The sequence below is a fragment of the Mustela putorius genome, unplaced genomic scaffold (assembly GCF_011764305.1).
Source record: "Mustela putorius furo isolate JIRA1106 unplaced genomic scaffold, ASM1176430v1.1 tig00000151_pilon_pilon_pilon, whole genome shotgun sequence".
Lineage (NCBI taxonomy): Eukaryota > Metazoa > Chordata > Mammalia > Carnivora > Mustelidae > Mustela > Mustela putorius.
Window position 1 is genome coordinate 15,949,994 of NW_025421296.1, and position 19,661 is coordinate 15,969,654.

General features: G+C 38.0%; 1 pseudogene; it reads right to left on the reverse strand.

Annotated features, from left to right (window-relative positions):
• Nucleotides 1-242: 242 nt before the first annotated feature.
• On the reverse strand, nt 243-677 carry LOC101672460 (annotated as a pseudogene).
• Between the last annotated feature and the right edge of the window lie 18,984 nt (nt 678-19,661).

Genomic DNA, 19,661 nt, shown 5'->3' on the forward strand with positions numbered 1-19,661 from the left:
TATCTATCTATCTTTCTATCTACCTACCTATCTATCATCTATATTTGGAAATTACCCTGCACAGCACTTAGGGCAGAGCAATTTTTTCCCCTTGGAATAAAAATTATCACTATAAATTACCCTCATGTGCAAAAAATCAGTTCAAGGTTGATTGTTAAGATAAATGTGAAAGGGAAAACAATAAAGTTTCTAGAAGATTAAAAGAAAGAAAAGATCATGATATTATGGAAGACAAGGATTTATTAGACAAGGAAGAAATAAATGACCTTCTTTGACCTTGAGGGCAGCTTCACTTGAGTCTGTTGGTCTCTGGGTGTGGGACATGACAGTGACATAGTTTCCCAAGCCTTGGGGCAATTTGCCCCAGTCAACAAGCTTCTCCTCCAGACAGCACACGATAGTGCCCCAGGGCATAATGCCCACCAGGAGCACATTGCCTATGTTGAGCTGGGCCTTCTTGTTGCAGTACATGAAGTGGTCAGTGTGGATTCCCTCCATGATGATGAACACCACCATCTGCTTCTTAAACTGGTACGGATCCTGGAAGACAACCTTGGCGAGGGGTGCACCTGGGCTGGGTCACAGAGGACGTCCTTCACGGTGCCCTTGATTAGTCCTGCCACTTGGCAAAGTGTTGGGGCAGACATGAGCCATCCACAACACCGAGCAAACGTCATTTCTCTTCCTACGGATGACATGACCCATGGCGGTCTACTGCGGAGTGCGGCTAGAGAAGGATTTTTTTTTTAATTATTTTTTTTAATAGGAAAACAAATATACAATTTAATTGGCTAAAAAGAAAATAACAATAAAAGAAAATGTTTCTGGTACAGGACGGCAGTACAAAAAAATAGTGTACGAGTACCCGAATAATACAATATTAACAATAGTGCAATAGTGCAACAACAGTTGCAACAGTTGCCATAGTGCAACTTTGAAGTATGTATTGTTGACCGTCCACAGTCCACATGGAGGACTTGATGAGGGAGGTGTTTCCAAATAAATTTTACAGTGTGTTGTGGAGGAAATCTTCAATCCAGATATGGGTACGTTCACATATGATGAATCTACAAAATTGTTTTGGTTTTAATCCATCCTCTTTTGAAACTGAAGGTCAGTTCACTCTGATTGGCATACTGCTGGGTCTGGCTATTTATAATAACCATACTAGATATACATTTTCCCTTGGTTGTGTGTAGGAAGCTAATGGGGAAAAAAGGAATTTTTCTCACCCTGTCCTATATCAGAGTTTAAACGATTTATTGGAATATGAAGGGAAAGTGGAAGATGACACGATGATCATTTTCCAGACATCTCAAAGAGAGACTTTGGCAATCCCATGATGTAGGATCTAAAGGAAAATGGTGATAAAATTCCAATTATGAATAAAAACAGGAAGGAATTTGTCAATCTCTATTCTGACTACATTCTCAATGAATCAGTAGAAAAACAGTTCAAAGCCAAAGGTTTTCATATGGTGACCAATGAGTCTCCCTTAAAGTATTTATTCAGAGCAGAGGAAGTTTAATTGCCTATATGTGTATTTATTTAGGGCCTAGGATGTATGGAATTCAGCTGTGTGTTAGATATTGAAAATTCATAAAATAGAGACAAAACTTTTATTTTTAATTGGTTAAGATTTTATTTTATTTTATTTTTAAGGATTTTATTTTTGTGCACAAGTAAGAGAGAGAGCAAGCATGGGGGGGGTGTCAGGGAAAGAGGGAGAAGCAGACTCCCTGCTGAGCACGATCCCAGGATTCTGGAATCATGACCTGAGTCAAAGGCAGATGCATAACCAACTGAGCCACCCAGGCGCCCTACAGTTTTATTTTTAAGTAATATCAACACCTAACATGGGGCTCAAACTTCCTCATATCAAGAGTTGCATGACCAAACAGAAAAAAGAAAAAAGAGAGAGAAAGAGAGATTTGCATGCTCTACTGACTGAGCCAGCCAGGCATTCCACAGAAAGACAAAATTTTTAGAAGTAAGCTTAATATTTGCCTCGTATTTATAGCAATTGACGTGGAAGGGATTATAAAGGCCAAAACTATCTATGACACTAATGAGAAAAGCAGTGTGCCATCATGAAAACAGTAGGAATGAAAACCAATTTTACTTTGTTCCAATTCTTGTCCTCTCCACTGTCCTCTCCACTCTTCTTTTATATTTCAGTTTAAAATAACAATATTTTTAAAAAGGATTTATAAAAAGGAAAACATCTTAACTGATTTAAATCCCCAGGTAAAACATGAAAAAAAAAAATGTTTCTTGACTAGGCATTGAAGTATATGTATGTAAAATAGTGTTAACTGAAAAGAACAGGGAAAGACAACCCAGGAGAATGAACAGCAGCATCAGCTTATTCCTTTCTTGGTTGCCTCTTAAGTTCCAGCTTGCAAACTTCAGTAACATAAACTCACCTTGAAAAGCACTTGAAATCTAGTGTATTTTATGGAAATTTTTAATCAGAAGAATTAAAAAGGACTGTCATATAAATAAGAGATAACAATCGTTGATATTCATGACTAATTATATAAAGATACTGAGATAGGTAAAAAGAGTGATGAAATAAAAAGAAAACCTACATGTGTCAAAAATTATAGTTTGAAAATTAATAATCATAATTTTGAGAATTAAGCCTTATATTTTTGATAAATGCCATACCGTGGGTTAAACATCCATCCTATTTAATGTAAATAGGAGTCAATTCCAGTTGCTAATGTTATCTTCACTGAAATAACAATGTACTTAGTACCATGTTAGGATAATTTGGGACTGTTATTTAGAAATAAATGTAATTAGATGTTGCCCAGTGCCTTTTGACATGAAACGTGCATTAAAAACAATATATGCTTGAAGATTATGCTGCACGCTGCCACGAGCTTTGAAATTTTTTTATGGAAAATTTATAAAAGGCACTAAGTGAAGATGTTAGAAACATAAGCTCCATATTTTATTTAGTTCGGCAAATGGTTTAAATTTATAACTAAGTGGTTTATTAGCACTTTTAAATTGTAGAAACAAATCTCATGTTTGCTCTAGTTTATGCTTGCCTTCAACAAGTTTGTATTGTGTACGTACTATGCTCCAGGCCCTGTTCTAGGTGTCATGGTTACAGTCAAATCTTCTTTTTAAAAGATAAAAAAATAATGATAGATAGTCATTTGTATGGCTATGCTCCAAAGTTGTAAAGGTCGGTGTTGTGATTTACCCCTAAAGTCTATAAAAGATTCCTTGCGGGGTCAGGTCTGCCCATAGATGCTTCAAACACACCAGGTTACAAAGCAGCATGAACAGCCGTCAGGACGTTTACAGAGTCTTTTTTCCCGAGCCACATGCAAACCTACAGCCTTCTGGATTAAATTGATTGGAATAATATTCTCAAATGAGATACAAGTTGATTCTAAAATCCAAAGAGGCCCACTAAGGCTTGCAACTTTTTTTAATGAGAAGAGGGAGCAGATGCACCAACCAGACCCTATTCTTGCAAAATATATCTTGATATATCTTGGAACACTGTGCTTTAACATTTTGCAGAGATAGAATGTCCTTGAATTTTAGTGGGATTTTTCTCCTAGCCACTAGACATATATCTCACCAAAATGTATAAGATAGTTGTTATTTTTATCACCATGATAGCACCTGTGTAACAGGATAGATGTCAGTGGAACAGAGTGGAAATCATAGTTCCAGAAGACTAGATGATGACAGAGGGCTGGAAAGGCAGTGATACCTGAGACAGCAGGTGATACCAAGACAACAATGATGTGCTACTTTCTCTGCTGCATGGGCCAAACTTGGTGCAGTGTTCAGTACTAAGAGATATGGGGCAAATTCATCAGTTCAATAGGGCATGCAGGTGCCATTGCCTATGTTGGTTTGCTTGAGCTGCAAAACCATGTCTTGAAATAGCAGTTATATGTATAAACCACTTGTTTAAGTTTATTTGAATCCATTTTCACTATCTGAGACCAATTATGTAAGTTGAATAGTGATGTGACATAAATCACCACACTTGTATCTTTCTGGGTATTAGTGGATAACACTTCTTTGAAATTGAATTGAATTATCCGTATTACTTCTGGTTTACGTTTTAGTCTGAAACCGTTCAGGGACTTGCGCTTAGCACAAGTGTAGCTTTTGCTCCACTTCTCAGGGAACCAGGGTGAGGTTATGCTAATTACTAAATGTGACTATTTCATCTTTGCATTTCAGAATTAGGGACAACACTATTGTTTGGCTCCAAAGATATATATCTATTCTAAGATTGAACAGCTACAAAATTTCATTAATCATCTGTCCTCTAAAAGTCACTAACTATTGGATGACAACATTGCTTTGGATCTCAAGGAATTTGTGACAGTTCAATGTCAGTAATTATTGAAAGTGACAGGAATTAGTGACAGTTCAATGTCCTGTAATAATTGAAAGTGCAGTTATTTCCTTTTCCTCAGTGCAGAGTCACCATGGTAAATAACTTCAGGTCCTTTGGATGAAGGTGAGTAGCATGCTTTACAGAAAGATTGGCAAACAATGGCTCACAAGCCAAATCTGGCCCAGTGAGGTTTTTTGGCAAATAAAGTTTTGTTTCAACACAGCCATGTTCCTTCACATACATAGTCTATAGCTGCTTACATGCTCCACAATTGCTGTCTTGAGTATTTGCTATAAACCTCAAATACTCACCACCTTGGCCTGAAGAGAACAAGATCCCTGACATATGATTTACAGTATACAATTTTGGCAATGTGCAGGGTTCTTGCTCCAAGTTCTGACCTCTCTTTCTTGAGGAAGTCTCAGTTTGTGAAGAGGCTTGAGCCTGAGAATTGCTTGAGTGATCACGAATCACTTACGATGATTCAAATGAGACTTCCACTCTCCAGACCACAGTTCTGCTTCTCAAATCAACCTAGGCTTTCATAGACTGCCCATTTATTTCAGTTCTGGAAACGCCATGATAAATTAACAAATGCCAAAGAATTTCGTGGTGTAGTCTGTTTTATCACCACTTCAAAAAAGTGGGCACATCTCTTTTGTCTCTGATAGTTAACAGCTGACACATGACAATTGCCATCTTATCTAATGAATTCAAAGGGCCCTACAAAATAGCAAAATGTCCCACTCTCATTCCTGACCTGTGGCCATCACAGATCTCTTTAAAAATTCAGGTAGGGGAGTCAAGATGGCGAGAGAAGTAGCAGGCTGAGACTATGTCAGCTGGCCGGAGATCAGCTAGATAGCTTATCTAAAGATTGCAAACACCTGAAAATCCATCGGCAGATCGAAGAGAAGAAGAACAGCAATTCTGGAAACAGAAAAACAACCACTTTCAGAAAGGTAGGACCAGCAGAGAAGTGAATCCAAAGCGACGGGAAGATAGACCCGGGGGAGGGGCTAGCTCCCGGCAAGTGGCGGAGCAACGGCGCACAAAATCAGGACTTTTAAAAGTCTGTTCCGCTGAGGGACATCGCTCCAGAGGCTAAACAGGGGCGAAGCCCACGCGGGGTCAGCGTGGCCTCAGGTCCCACAGGGTCACAGAAGGATCGGGGGTGTCTGAGTGTCGCAGAGCTTGCAGGTATTGAAACGGGAAAGCCGGCTACAGAGACAGAGCTGACAGTAAGCTCACAGCTCGGTGTTACCTTGAACCGGTCACAGGCTCGGTGAGCTCAGAGCGGGGCCGGAGGTCAGGCAGACTGGAGTAACTGGGCGCTGTTCTCTGAGGGCGCACTGAGGAGTGGGGCCCTGGGCTCTCAGCTCCTCCGGGCCGGAGACCAGGAGGCCGCCATTTGTATTCCCGTCCTCCAGAACTCTACAGAAAGCGCTCAGAGAACAAAAGCTCCTGAAAGCAAACCGGATTGGATTACTCACCGGGCCCCTGCTAAGGGCGGTACAATTCCGCCTGGGGCAAAGACACTTGAGAATCACTACAACAGGCCCCTCCCCCAGAAGATCAACAAGAAATCCAGCCAAGACCAAGTTCACCTACCAAGGAGTGCGGTTTCAATACCAAGGAGAGCAGCAGAATTCCAGAGGAGGAGAAAGCAAAGCATGGAACTCATGGCTTTTTCCCTGTGATTTTTTTTAGTCTTGCACCTAATTTGATTTTTTTCTTTTTCATTTTTTTTCATTTTTTGTTTTTTTCCTCGCATTCTGGTAAATATTTTCATTTAACTTTTACCTTTTACTTTTTTTAACATTTTTTAACTAGTTTATCCAATATATATATTTTTCCTTTTTTATATTTTTCTTATTTGTTTTCTTTTTTTAATTCTTTTATTTTTTTTCTTTTATCTTTTTTTTTCTTTCTTCCTTTTTGAACCTATTTTTATCCCCTTTATACCCCCTCATGATTTGGGATCCCTTATAATTTGGTTAAAGCATATTATCCTGGGCCTGTTGCCACCCTTTTAGTATTTTCCTTGCTCCTTCATATAGGCTTATCTGGACAAAATGACAAGATGGAAAAATTCAACACAAAAAAAAGAACAAGAGGCAGTACTGAAGGCTAGGGACCTAATCAATACAGACATTGGTAATATGTCAGATCTAGAGTTCAGAATGACAATTCTGAAGGTTCTAGCCGGGCTCGAAAAAGGCATGGAAGATATGAGAGAAACCCTCTCGAGAGATATAAAAGCCCTTTCTGGAGAAATAAAAGAACTAAAATCCAACCAAGTAGAAATAAAAAAAGCTATTAATGAGGTACAATAAAAAATGGAGGCTCTCACTGTTAGGATAAATGAGGCAGAAGAAAGAATTAGTGATATAGAAGACCAAATGACAGAGAATAAAGAAGCTGATCAAAAGAGGGACAAACAGCTACTGGACCACGAGGGGAGAATTCGAGAGATAAGTGACAGCATAAGACGAAACAACATTAGAATAATTGGGATTCCAGAAGAAGAAGAAAGAGAGAGGGAGGGGAGCAGAAGGTATACTGGAGAGAATTATTGGGGAGAATTTCCCAAATATGGCAAAGGGAACGAGCATCAAAATTCAGGAGGTTCAGAGAACACCCTCAAAATCAATAAGAATAGGCCCACGCCTCGTCACCTAATAGTAAAATTTACAAGTCTCAGTGACAAAGAGAAAATCCTGAAAGCAGCCCGGGAAAAAGAAGTCTGTAACATACAATGGTAAAACTATTAGATTGGCAGCTGACTTATCCACAGAGATCTGGCAGGCCAGAAAGAGCTGGCATGATATTTTCAGAGCACTAAATGAGAAAAAATGCAGCCAAGAATACTATATACTGCTAGGCTATCATTGAAAATAGAAGGAGACATTAAAAGCTTCTAGGACAAACAAAAACTGAAAGAATTTGCAAACACCAAACCAGCTCTACAGGAAATATTGAAAGGGGTCCTCTAAGCAAAGAGAGAGCCTACAAGTGGTAGATCAGAAAGGAAAAGAGACCATATACAGTAACAGTCACCTTACAGGCAATACAATGGCACTAAATTCATATCTCTCAATAGTTACCCTGAATGTGAATGGGGTAAATGCCCCTGTCAAAAGACACAGGGTATCAGAATGGATAAAAAAAACAAAACCCATCTATATGTTGCCTCCAAAACCTCATTTTAAGCCCGAAGACACCTCCAAATTTAAAGTGAGGGGGTGGAAAAGAATTTACCATGCCTTGGACATCAGAAGAAAGCAGGAGTGGCAATCCTTATATCAGATCAATTGGATTTTAAGCCAAAGACTATAATAAGAGATGAGGAAGGACACTATATCATACTCAAAGGGTCTGTCCAACAAGAAGATTTAACAATTTTAAATATCTATGCCCCCAACGTGGGAGCAGCCAACTATATAAACCAATTAATAATAACAAAATCAAAGAAACACATCAACAATAATACAATAATAGTAGGGGACTTTAACACTCCCCTCACTGAAATGGACAGATCATCCAAGCAAAAGATCAGCAAGGAAATAAAGGCCTTAAATGACACACTGGACCAGATGGACATCACAGATATATTCAGAACATTTCATCCCACAGCAACAGAATACACATTCTTCTCTAGTGCACATGGAACATTCTCCATAATAGATCACATCCTCGGTCCTAAATCAGGACTCAATTGATATCAAAAGATATGGATCATTCCCTGCATATTTTCAGACCACAATGCTCTAAAGCTAGAACTCAACTACAAAAGGAATTTTGGAAAGAACCCAAATACATGGAGACTAAAGAGCATCCTTCTAAAGAACGAATGGGTCAACCTTGAAATTAAAGAAGAATTGAAAAAAATCATGGAAACAAATGAAAATGAAAATACAACGGTTCAAAATCTGTGGGACACAAAAAGGCAGTCCTGAGAGGAAAATATATAGTGGTACAAGCCTTTCTCAAGAAACAAGAAAGGTCTCAGGTACACAACCTAGCCCTACACCTAAAGGAGCTGGAGAAAGAACAAGAAAGAAACCCTAAGCCAAGCAGGAGAAGAGAAATCATAAAGATCAGAGCAGAAATCAATGAAATAGAAACCAAAAAGACAATAGAGCAAATCAACAAAACTAGGAGCTGGTTCTTTGAAAGAATTAATAAAATTGATAAACCCCTGGCCAGACTTATCAAAAAGAAAAGAGAAAGGACCCAAATAAATAAAATCATGAATGAAAGAGGAGAGATCACAACTAAAACCAAGAAATACAAACTATTATAAGAACATACTATGAGCAACTATACGCCAACAAATTTGTCATGCTGGAAGAAATGGATGCATTCCTAGAGACATATAAACTACCACAACTGAACCAGGAAGAAGTAGAAAGCCTGAACAGACCCATAACCAGTAAGGAGATTGAAACAGTCATTAAAAATCTCCAAACAAACAAAAGCCCAGGGCCAGATGGCTTCCCGGGGGGGGAATTCTACCAAACATTTAAAGAAGAACTAATTCCTATTCTCCTGAAACTGTTCCAAAAAATAGAAATGGAAGGAAAACTTCCAAACTCATTTTATGAGGCCAGCATCACCTTGATCCCAAAACCAGACAAGGATCCCATCAAAAAAGAGAGCTATAGACCAATATCCTTGATGAACACAGATGCGAAAAGACTCAACAAAATACTAGCCAATAGGATTCAACAGTACATTAAAAGGATTATTCACCACGACCAAGTGGGATTTATTCCAGGGCTGCAAGGTTGGTTCAACATCCGCATATTAGTCAATGTGATACAACACATCAATGAAAGAAAGAACAAGAACCATATGATACTCTCAATAGATGCTGAAAAAGCATTTGACAAAGTACAGCATCCCTTCCTGATCAAAACTCTTCAAAGTGTAGGGATAGAGGGCACATACCTCAATATCATCAAAGCCATCTATGAAAAACCCACCGCAAATATCATTCTCAATGGAGAAAAACTGAAAGCTTTTCCGCTCAGGTCAGGAACACGGCAGGGATGTCCATTATCACCACTGCTATTGAACATAGTACTAGAGTTCCTAGCCTCAGCAATCAGACAACAAAAGGAAATTAAAGGCATCCAAATCAGCAAAGAAGAAGTCAATTATCACTCTTCGCAGATGATATGATACTATATGTGGAAAACCCAAAAGACTCCACTCCCAAACTGCTAGAACTTATACAGCAATTCAGTAATGTGTCAGGATATAAAATCAATGCACAGAAATCAGTTGCATTTCTCTACACCAACAGCAAGACAGAAGAAAGAGAAATTAAGGAGTCAATCCCATTTACAATTACACCCAAAACCATAAGATACCTAGGAATAAACCTAACCAAAGAGGCACAGAATCTATACTCAGAAAACTATAAAGTACTCATGAAAAAAATTGAGGAAGACACACAAAGAAATGGAAAAATGTTCCATGCTCCTGGATTGGAAGAATAAATATTGTGAAAATGTCCATGCTACCTAAAGCAAGCTACACATTTAATGCAATTCCTATCAAAGTACCATCCATCTTTTTCAAAAATGGAAAAAACAATTCTAAAATGTATATGGAACCAGAAAAGACATCGAATAGCCAAAGGGATATTGAAAAAGAAAGCCAACGTTGGTGGCATCACAATTCCGGACTTCAAGCTCTATTACAAAGCTGTCATCATCAAGACAGCGTGGTACTGGCACAAAAACAGACACATAGATCAATGGAACAGAATAGAGACCCCAGATATAGACCCTCAACTCTATGGTCAACTAATCTTTGACAAAGCAGGAAAGAATGTCCAATGGAAAAAAAAAGACAGCCTCTTCAATAAATGGTGCTGGGAAAATTGGACAGCCACATGCAGAAAAATGAAATTGGACCATTTCCTTACACCACACACAAAAATAGACTCAAAATGGATTAAGGACCTCTATGTGCGAAAGGAATCCATCAAAATCCTTGAGGAGAACACAGGCAGCAACCTCTTCGACCTCAGCCACAGCAACATCTTCCTAGGAACAACGCCAAAGGCAAGGGAAGCAAGGACAAAAATGAACTATTGGGATTTCATCAAGATCAAAAGCTTTTGCACAGCAAAGGAAACAGTTAACAAAATCAAAAGACAACTGACAGAATGGGAGAAGATATTTGCAAACGACATATCAGATAAAGGTCTACTGTCCAGAATCTATAAAGATCTTAGCAAACTCGATACCCAAAGAACCAATAATCCAATCAAGAAATGGGCAGAGGACATGAACAGACCTTTCTGCAAAGAAGACATCCAGATGGCCAACAGACACATGAAAAATTGCTCCGTATCACTTGGCATCAGGGAAATACAAATCAAAACCACAATGAGATCTCACCTCACACCAGTCAGAATGGCTAAAATCAACAAGGCAGGAAATGAGCTGCTGGTGAGCATGCGGAGAAAGGGGAACCCTCCTACACTTTTGGTGGGAATGCAAGCTGTTGCAGCCACTCTGGAAAACAGCATGAAGGTTCCTCAAAATGTTGAAAATAGAACTGCCCTATGACCCAGCAATTGCACTATTGGGTATTTACCCTAAAGATACAAACGTAGTGATCCAAAGGGGCACGTGCACCCGAATGTTTATAGCAGCAATGTCCACAATAGCCAAACTATCAAAGAACCTAGATGTCCATCAACAGATGAATGGATCAAGAAGATGTGTGGTATATATACACAGTGGAATACTATGCAGCCATCAAAAGAAATGAAATCTTGCCATTTGCGACAGCATGGATGGAACTAGAGCATATCATGCTTAGTGAAATAAGTCAAGGAGAGAAAGACAACTATCATGTGATCTCCCTGATATGAGGAAGTGGTGATGCAACATGGGGGCTTAAGTGGGTAGGAGAAGAATAAATGAAACAAGATGTGATTGGGAGGGAGACAAACCATAAGTGACTCTTGATCTCACAAAACAAACTGAGGGTTGCTGTGGGGAGGGGGTTTGGGAGAAGGGGGTGGGATTATGGACATTGGGGAGGGTATGTGCTTTGGTGAGTGCTGTGAAGTGTGTAAACCTGGTGATTCATAGACCTGTACCCCTGGGGATAAAAATATATGTTTATAAAAAAAAAATCCAGGTAAAGCTCTACCAGTTTCATCAAGATGGATTTGCTGTATTCAAGACCTCCCACTTAAAATTAAAATGCTTTAGATATAATACCAAAAAAAAAAGAAAAACTGAAAACTGGAATAAAGAAAGCTGGCTGACTTATGACCTTGGGACTTAAGGACACAGAAATCAGTTCCTTAGATTTCCTTATTGCATCCCATAAATCTTAGAAAAAGAGCTCCAGAAACCTTCAACCCCCAACTCTAAAAGAAACAAAAAAGCTGCAAGTAAATCCCAATACCCTGGCTAAAGATAACTGGATGTATTTTTTTATAATATTCATACTACTTCAATTAAACACACACACACACACACACACACACACACACACACACACAGAGAAAAACTGCACCCCCGCAAGAGTTTCAGCATAGTAGAATGGGAAGTTGATTTTCTACCAGCACCTCAGTGCACTATAGAAGAAGGGAAGGCACCCAACTATACTGCAGGGCCAGGCAGGAGCTATCCTGAGAGAAGCAAAGCCTTCTAATTTCTGCACAAGTTTGTGCTGGGGAGCCAAGTAGGGAGCTGACTCTACAAGCCCTTGCCCAGAGAAGCAGGTAGGGGTTTATTTCAAGGGAGACTCCATCCCCACAAAACAGTGATTAGATGTAAAGGGCTATACCAGACAGGCCCTAGGATACTACCCTTAGCCCCACCTACTGCTTCCCACCTTCCTTGCTCACATCAGCAGGGCCCCTTGGAGAAGTGAGCCTCTGACCTCACCCAACATCAATGAGATGGAATAAAGCAGTGGTTCCATTTACCCCAACTCTGCCCTCTTTTAAATTAATTGGGAATCTTTTATGATTTATGTGTTAACTGTATCATTTTCTTAATATCTTCAGATCATTAAGGTTTATGGTACACATTGTTAACTTATCACAATCTACCTACAGGTAAAGGAGCACTTCACTTTATATACCATTTCCCATTGTAATAGTTTACTTCCATTTCTCCTTTCTTGGCTTTGATGCCAGGGGTGTCATATATTTCACATATGTGATAAAATTCCACATAAGCAATAAACCCCTAGATATAGGGTTACTATTTTTGCTATGGATAGACAACTACCTTTTAAGGGAATTTACTAATAATAAAAGAAAAAAACTTTATTTTCCCCTCTAGTGACCATTTCTGACGTTCTTCATTCCTTTGTCTAGATCATTTCCATCTGGAGTTGTTTTCATTCTACCTGAAGGATGTCCTTTCTTATTTCTTATAATGCAATTCTGCTGCTGATAAATTCTGTTAGCTTTTATGTGTCAGAATGTCTTTCTTCTTTGTCTTGGAAAGATAGTTATCTCTGGGAATAGAATTCCAGGTTGTCAGTTTTAGTCTTTCAGTACATTAAAGATGTTGCTAAACTGTTTTCTGGATTCTACTGTTTCAGAGAAGAAATGGTCTCTTATATCATTGTTCTTTGTACATAATGTTTATTTTTCAGTCTGGATGCTTTTAAGATAATATTTTTGCTGCAGAATCAAAGCACATTGACTATGATGTGACTTTCTATAATTTTCTGAATGTATCTGTTGTATGTGAGCTTCTTGGATCTACATTTATATTTTCATCAAATTTGGAAATTTTTCAACCATTATTATTTCAAATTATCCTTCCACCCTTTATTTCCTCTTCTTTGAATACTCCAATTACACATACATGAGGCTGCTTGAAGTTGTCTCACTTCTCAACAATATCCTGTTCAGATTTTAAAAATTATTTTCTGCCTTTAGGCTTCACTTTAGATAGTTCTGTTGTGATGTCTTTAAGCTAAGTAATCTTTTCTTACAAAATATTTAATTTTCCATTAATTTTGTCCAGTGTAATTTCTAGATAAGAAATTATAGCTTTCATTAATATGTTTAATTTTTAAAAAAATATTTTAGTTTTTTAAATATTTAACTTTACATGTTCAATTATTTCTCTTAGCATGTAGACTACATTAATAATAATTATTTTAATATTCTTATATATTAATCATGACACTCTTCTCATTTCTAGTACAGTTTTTTTAGACTGATTTTTTTCTTTCATTTATATTTTTCTCCTCGTTTCTTTCCTGGAAAATTTTTTTTCTTTTACTAAAATTGTGATTCAGGTTTTTTGGATGCTAAATGGTTTTGTATTTCTGTAAATATTCTTGAGCTTTGTTTATGTCACTTGGAGTAATTCCGATCATTTTGGGGCTTGCTTTGCACTTTTGTTAGACTACTCCAAAGCATCATGTGGTTTAGGGTTACTTTGGCCTTGCTGGTGGTGGATTTTACCCTTCTGAGTATTCTATTTGATGCTCTATGTATTCTAAGATTTTCTTCTCTGGCATGTGGGAACAGGATTTTTTTTTTTAATTCAGTTAATTAACATGTAGTGTATTATTAGTTTCAGAGTTAGAGGTCAGTGATTCATCAATCTTATAACCAGTGCTCATTATATCACATGCTCTCCTTAATGTCCATCATACAGTTACCCCATCCCCACCACCATCCCCTCTAGCAACTCCCAGTTTGTTTCCTATGTTTAAGAGTCACTTATAGTTTGTCTCCTTCTCTGGTTTCATCTTGTTTTTATTTTTCCCTCCTTTCCCCTATGTTTCCTCTGTTTCTTAATTCCATATGATAATTGTCTTTCTCTGATTAACTTATTTTGCTTAGCATAATACCCTCTAGTTCCATCCACATTGTGGCAAAAAAGCAAGATTTCATTTTTTTGATGGCTGAGTTGTATTGCTTTGTGTGTGTGTGTGTGTGTGTAGCACATCTTCTTTATCCATTTATCTGTCAATAGACATCTGGCCTATTTCCATAGTTTGACAGTTGTGGACATTGGACATTGCTGCTATAAACACTGGGATGCCAGTACCCTTTCGAATCACTACATTTGTATCTCTGGGGTGAGTACCCACCCTACTAGTGCAATTGCTAAGTCATTGGGTAACTATTTTTAGCATTTTGAAGAAACTCCATCTCTTTTCCAGAGTGGCTGCACCCTGTATTCCCACAAACAGTGTAAGAGGGTTCCCCTTTCTCCCATTGTTTCCTGATTTGTTAATTTTAGCCATCTGACTGGTATGAGGTGGTATCTCATTATGGATTTTATTTGTATTTTCCTGATGTTGAGGAGTTTTTTTTTTTTTTTCCATAAGTCTGTTGGCCATTTCGATGTCTTCTTTGGGAAGTGTCTGTTCATTTCTTCTACCTGTATTTTCTGGATTCATACAAATTTTAGGATTATTTGTTCCAGCTCTGTGAATAAGTTGACAGAATGTTGATCAAGATTGCATTGAATGTATAGATTGCTCTAAGTAGCCTAGACATTTTAACAATATTCATTCTTCCAATCCATGAACATAGACTTTTTTCATTTCTTTGTGTCTTCCTCAATTTCTTTCATGAGTGTTCTCTAGTTTTCTGAGTATAGAGACTTTGCCTCTTTGATTAGGTTTATTCCTAGGTAACTTATTGTTTTTGAAGCAGTTGTAAATGGGATTGACTCCTTAATTTCTCTTCCTTTTGTCTTATTGTTAGTATATACAAATGCAATGGACTTCTGTGCATTGATTTTATTTATTTTTTTATTTTTTCAAAAGATTTTACTTATTTATTTGTCAGAAAGAGAGAGAGAGAGAGAGAGAGAACGAACCAGGCTCTCCACTGAGCAGGAACCCCGACACAGGACTCAAACCCAGGTCCTGGGATTATGACTTGAGCTAAAGGCAGATGCCCAACAGAATGAGCCATGCAAGTGTCCAGTGTGCATTGATTTTATATCCTGCCACTTTGCTGAATTCCTATATGAGTTCTATCAATTTGAGGGTGGAGTCTTTGGGTTTTCTATCATGTCATCTGTGAAGAGTGAGTTTGACTTCTTTTTTGCTGATCTGAATGTCTTCTATTTCTTTTTTTTGTCTGATATTACCGTGTTGAACAATAATGGTGAGAGTGGACTATCCTGTTGTGTTCCTGACCTTAGGAGAAAAGCTCTCAGTAGAATTAAAGCTCTCATAGAATTAAATTCTATGTGGGCTTTTCATACATGGCTTTTATGATATGTTCCCTCTATCCCTACACAGTGAAGAGTATTAATCAAGAGAGGATGTTGTACTTTGTCAAATGCTTTTTTCTGTATTTATTGAGAAGGTCATATAGTTCTTGTCATTTTTAAAAAAATTAATGCAGAGTATCACATTGATCAATTGTGTATGTTGAACTACCCTTTCAAGCCCAGGAATAAATCCCACTTGGTTGTACTGAATAATCCTTTCAGTGTACTGTTGGATCCATAGGCTAATATCTTTATTTTTTAAATATTTTATTTATTTGAGAGAGACACAGAAAGAGCACAGCTGGGGTGAGGGAGAGGCAGTGGGAAAAGCAGACTCCCCACTGGGCAGGGAGTTCCAAATGGGGCTCCATTCCAGGACCCTGGGATCATGACTTGAGCTGAAGTCAGACATTTACCTGACAAAACCACCAGCAGTCCCTACATGTTAATATCTTGGTGAGAATTTTTGTATCCATGTTCATCAGAGATATTGCTCTATAATTCTCCTTTTTGGTGGAGTCTTTTTTTGATTTTGGGATCAAGGTAATGCTGACCTCACAGAATGAGTTTGGAAGTTTTCCTTCCATTTCTATTTTTTGAAACAGCTTCAGAAAAACAGGTATTACTTTTTCTTTAAATTTTTAGTAGAATTCCCCTGGGAAGCCATCAAGCCCTGGCCTCTTATTTGTTGGGAGATGTTTGATTACTGCTTCAATTTCCTTGCTAGTTATGGGTCTGTTCAGGTTTTCTATTTCCTCCTGTTTCAATTTGGTAGTTTGCACATCTCTAGGAATGCATCCATTTCCTCCAGAATGTCTAATTTGTTGGCCTATAGTTGATCCTAATAAGTTTTTATAATTTTATTTTTTCGGTGTTGGTTGTGGTCTCTCCTTTTCCATTCATGATTTTTATTTGGGTCCCCTCTTTTCTTGTTGATAAGTCTGGCCAGGTGGTTATCAATTTTATTAATTCTTTCAAAGAACCAGCTCCTAGTTTCATTGATTTGTTCTACTGTTCTTCTGGATTGCATTTCATTGATTTCTGCTCTAGTCTTTATTAATTCTCTTGTCCAGCTAGGTTTAGGCTGTCCTGCTATTCTTTCTCCAGCTCTGTTAAGTGGAATGTTAGGTTGTGTATTTGAGATCTTTCTAGTTTCTTGAGAAAGGCTTTTATTGCTATAAACATCCCTCTTAGGACCACCTTTGTTGTATCCCAAAGATTTTACAACAATTTTACAATCATGGAAACAAATTCTTTAATTTCCTGGTTGATCCATTCATTCTTGAATAGGATGGTCTTTAACCTCCCTGTATTTGAGTTCCTTCCCACTTTTGTGTTGTGACTAAGTTCAAGTTTCAAAGCAATGTGGTCTGATAATATTCAGGGAATGATCCTAATCTTTTTGTACTGGTTGAAACCTGATTTGTGATACAGTATGTGATCTATTCTGGAGAATGTTCCATGTTAAGTCAAGAAGAATGTGTATTCTGTTGCTTTAGGATGGAATGGTCTGAATATATCTGTGAAGTCTATTGGTTCCAATGTGTCATTCAAAGCCCTTGTTTCCTTGTTGATCTTCTGCTTAGATGATCTGCCCCTTACAGTGAATGGAGTGTTAAAGTTCCTGTTGTATTATTATCAATGTATTTCTTTAATTTTGCTATTAATTGGCTTATATAATTGCTCCCATGTTAGGTACATAAATATTTGTAATTGTTAGATCTCCTTGTTGGTTGAACAGATGGAACTGGAATTATTCAAGTTTAATCTTGTCTCTGGATTTTTGAGGCTTATTTGGGGGGATTCATTTAGTAGCCTTATGTAGTTTTGTCATGTGTACTCAGCTGTACATGAACTGTACTCAGCTAAATACTCAAAGGTGTACTGAGTGGCAACTGTAAAACTCTGGTGCTCTGCCTTTGGAGCTCTCTTGTCTCCATTAATTTTCCTAGCATATTTGAACTGTGTTGACCTGTCCAGCTCTCTCTATTAAATTCTGGCACCCTGAGGCTCCACCTGGATCTTCTTTTTATATCACAACCTACAAGATCCCTCCAGGTAGTAGACCAAAATAACCAAAGGACTGTCTTTGTCTGATATTGATGTTTTGCACACCATTCTTTCATATATTTTGTCTAGTTCTTAGTTCAAGTGAGAAGGTAAATTCAGTCACTGTTACTCTCAACACTGAAGTAAGCAGAAATATTCTGACATACTACATTTTTTGCTTATATATTTCACTATTTCTACCTTTTGTTCACTTTTAATTATTACTCTCTAAAACTGTTCATAACAATAAATATTTGTTGAATAAGAAATGAATGACCCAACAGCAAGACAGAAGAAAGAGATATTAAGGAGTCAATCCCATTTACAATTGCATCCAAAACCATAAGATACCTAGGAATAAACCTAACCAAAGAGACACAGAATCTATACTCAGAAAACTATAAAGTACTCATGAAAGAAATTGAGGAAGACACAAAGAAATGGAAAAATGTTCCATGCTCCTGGATTGGAAGAATAAATATTGTGAAAATGTCTATGCTACCTAAAGCAATCTACACATTTAATGCAATTCCTATCAAAGTACCATCCATCTTTTTCAAAGAAATGGAACAAATAATTCTAAAATGTATATGGAACCAGAAAAGACCTCGAATAGCCAAAGGGATATTGAAAAAGAAAGCCAACGTTGGTGGCATCACAGTTCCGGACTTCAAGCTCTATTACAAAGCTGTCATCATCAAGACAGCATGGTACTGGCACAAAAACAGACACATAGATCAATGGAACAGAATAGAGAGCCCAGAAATAGACCCTCAACTCTATGGTCAACTAATCTTTGACAAAGCAGGAAAGAATGTCCAATGGAAAAAAGACAGCCTTTTCAATAAATGGTGCTGGGAAAATTGGACAGCCACATGCAGAAAAATGAAATTGGACCATTTCCTTACACCACACACACAAAAATAGACTCAAAATGGATGAAGGACCTCAATGTACGAAAGGAATCCATCAAAATCCTTGAGGAGAACACGGGCAGCAACCTCTTCGACCTCTGCCGCAGCAACATCTTCCTAGGAACAACGCAAAAGGCAAGGGAAGCAAGGGAAAAAATGAACTACTGGGATTTCATCAAGATCAAAAGCTTTTGCACAGCAAAGGAAACAGTTAACAAAATCAAAAGACAACTGACAGAATTGGAGAAGATATTTGCAAACGACATATCAGATAAAGGACTAGTGTCCAGAATCTATAAAGAACTTAGCAAACTCAACACCCAAAGAACAAATAATCTAATCAAGAAATGGGCAGAAGACATGAACAGACATTTCTGCAAAGAAGACATCCAGATGGCGAACAGACACATGAAAAAGTGCTCCATGTCACTCGGCATCAGGGAAATACAAATCAAAACCACAATGAGATATCACCTCACACCAGTCAGAATGGCTAAAATCAACAAGTCAGGAAATGACAGATGCTGGCGAGGATGCGGAGAAAGGGGAACCCTCCTACACTGTTGGTGGGAATGCAAGCTGGTGCAGCCACTCTGGAAAACAGCATGGAGGTTCCTCAAAATGTTGAAAATAGAACTGCCCTATGACCCAGCAATTGCACTATTGGGTATTTACCCTAAAGATACAAATGTAGTGATCCAAAGGGACACATGCACCCGAATGTTTATAGCAGCAATGTCCACAATAGCCAAACTATGGAAAGAACCTAGATGTCCATCAACAGATGAATGGATCAAGAAGATGTGGTATATATACACAATGGAATACTATGCAGCCATCAAAAGAAATGAAATCTTGCCATTTGCAACAACATGGATGGAACTAGAGCGTATCATGCTTAGCGAAATAAGTCAAGCAGAGAAAGAGAACTATCATATGATCTCCCTGATATGAGGAAGAGGTGATGCAACATGGAGGCTTAAGTGGGTAGAAGAAGAATAAATGAAACAAGATGGGATTGGGAGGGAGACAAACCATAAGTGACTCTTAATCTCACAAAACAAACTGAGGGTT